Raw genomic sequence first — 2,813 nt, 5'->3', positions numbered from 1 at the left:
TGTGTCTACTGGGGGCCTGTCCCCAGCCACACTGTGGAGGCTTGGAGCAGGTGCCCCTCTGTGTTGATCTCTCAGGCTCCTGGCCTCCACTGCATGTTTTTCTCTCCCTGGAGCTGTGGCCAGGGTGGGGTGCTGCCTGCAGGCTGTGCTTTCCTGCTCATGGATCACCAGATCACTGCAGAGACTGGGGGCAGGCCCTGCTGGGTGCTGCCTGTGGGGAACTTTCCTGCTCTGGGATCACCATGGTGATCCCAGGAACAGGCCCACCTGGGGGCCGCCCACCCTCCGCACTTGCCTGCTCTGGGATCGCCATGGGGTCCCAGCTTGCAGCGAGGCTTAGGCGGCACATGGGGGTCCCGGCTAGGGGCGGGGCTTAGGCGGCACACGGGGGTCCCAGCTGGGGCGGGGCTTAGGTGACACGATCGCGCCGCCTAAGCCCGGCTGCCCAGGGCCGCACACAGGGCTGAATGGCGTCTGGCATTGGCCAGCCCTGTCTGCAGTATGCAAATTAGCCGCCATCTTTGATGGCGGCTAATTTGCATATGGCACTGATTAACCAATGGGAAGTGTAGCGAAGGTATGGTCAATTACCCTTTTTGTCTTTTATTAGATAGGATTGGAAATATTTTACCTCAGTTTGTCATTAGCATCATTACAAACATTTATTTATAAGTATCTGATTTTTAATGCTTTAAATTTTATAACATCAAATCTACCAAATTTTTTCTTTATAACTTATAACTTTGGGTTATAGTTGGAAAGGCATTCCCAAACCGAAGTTTATTTTATTTTATTTTTTGATTTTTATTTATTTTTTTGCTAAAAGTATTACAAAGGGTATTATATATGTGTCCTTTTTTTCCCCCCTGCCCTTGACAATCCCCTGCCCTCCCTTACCCCCCAGTGTCTTATGTCCATTAGTTATGCTTATATGCATGCATACAAGTCCTTCGGTTGATCTCTTACTCCCCTCCCTCCTGTCCCCCAACCATCCCTGGCCTTCCCACTGCAGTTTGACAATCAGTGAAACAAGCCAGTCAATGAAGGAAAAAATGCCAAACCGAAGTTTAGATGTATTTTACCTACATTGCCATCCTTGACAGTTCTCTGTGATTTGATATTTCATATTTAACCCTTTAATCCAAATCCAATTCATTTTATGCATCAGCATAAGGAAAGAAACTAACAATTTTCTTCCCAAATATTAAAAATTTCCCCACCCATATTTCCTGAATCCTTTTCTCACTGATTTCAGATCTTTGCTGTATACTAACCACATAAACTCAAACATACCACCAATTTCTCTATTCCGTTTATTGCTCTCCCTATTCTGACTCTAGCACCACTTTTCATTACAGTTTTAAAGTGAATTCTAATATCTGGAAAAGCAAGTGCCCACTCACCATTTTGCTTTGTGTTTTTTTAATGACTCAGTTGGCTTTTCTCAGCAATATTTTTCAGATGAACCTTAGAATAATTCTGTCACATTCCCAAAAATGTCCAGTGGAATTTTATTGTTGTTATATTTGAAACATAGCAGCTGTTATTACATTTGTTTTTGGACTGTTCTTCAAAAGTATAAATTATCTGTATGCTGGATCTTCACTGTCTGCCCTCTGCATTTATAAACTTATGAATAACTTTTAATTTCTTGTCCTGTCCTCTACCTTCTAGGGCTTTACTCCAACCCATCTTCTCTATCACAAAAAAGATTCACTAGGAGATTAATCCTGCTCCTTACTGCTTCCAACACTCCAAACAGCTTTGCCTCTGAATGATGCTTCCTGATTTCTCTTCTAAATTTTACCAAATTTATTTCCATCTTAGGCTGTTGCCTTATCATATAATCTTATCTTTCTTATATTTTTGCCTCTTGTTTTAGAAGCTCTGGTTTCTCAAGTGTCCTTACAAGGAAAACAGATGCTGAATCAAATTTGTTTTTGAAGAAAAATCTTTTTTTAAATTATGCCCTTTCTTTGCTTCTTGCAGGATGTATTTATCTCCTTTCATGCTGCAGATTTGTTTACATGTCCCATATTGTGGGTTTGATTAGTCTGCCTTCTGTCTTTATAGATCCGTCTATTCTGACATTTCATTTAAATGGGATCATCCGATATGTGGTCCTCTGTGTCTGGATTCTCTCATTTAGCGTCATGTTTTCAAGACTCGTGTTCTGTTTCTTGAACAAGGTGCTGGTGTCCCCACTTGGTGAAAATCCTCTAAGTTGTACATTATGCTTATGCACTTTTCTGTGCACATGGGATACTTCAATATAAAATTTCAAACAATAAAAATTAAAAACAAAGTCCAAAGAAGGTATTCCAGTCATGTCTACCTGAGGCTCTCACTTCAGAAGACACACTCGCCCTCCCTTCCACCTACCTCGCAGGGGGACCTCTTCCAGCCCACTTAGCACACCATTTCCTACTGAGAAGGACGATTGTGGGGACAAGAAGTTGGCTCACACTCTCTTTCCTCTTCGCCTTTTGGCCCAACCATCCCCCACCCCCGGCCTTGCTGACAGGGCTTCTCAGAGAAGGCCCTCTGGGTGCCCTGGCAGTTCCAACTTTCTGGTCTCCCCTACCTGCACCCCAATAAGACTTCTCTTGTGTGTATTCTATCCTCTGGAAGTCTGGGTGAAAGTGAAGAATAAATTATTTTGTGTTAAGATGTTTTGTGCTGGCAGGGTAATAATTCTGAAATAAAAATGTGATTGTTATAGCTCTCATTAATTTTTCCCAAAGGCTCTCCATGGCCAACAAAATTAACGGAGGCTTCCTGTAACCTAACCCTTAAGGCTGTCCCTGCCCAGC

The 2,813-nt window shown here is 43.0% G+C and overlaps 1 protein-coding gene across 3 annotated transcripts in view; it reads right to left on the bottom strand.

Annotated features, from left to right (window-relative positions):
• The window catches only part of CALN1 (calneuron 1), a 425,613-nt gene that overhangs the window by 252,658 nt on the left and 170,142 nt on the right, over positions 1–2,813 (bottom strand). The window lies entirely within an intron of this gene.

This window comes from Myotis brandtii, unplaced genomic scaffold (genome assembly GCF_000412655.1).
Source record: "Myotis brandtii unplaced genomic scaffold, ASM41265v1 scaffold363, whole genome shotgun sequence".
Lineage (NCBI taxonomy): Eukaryota > Metazoa > Chordata > Mammalia > Chiroptera > Vespertilionidae > Myotis > Myotis brandtii.
The sequence above is the reverse complement of the archived record's forward strand: the minus strand, read 5'-3'. Positions and strand labels throughout refer to the sequence as shown.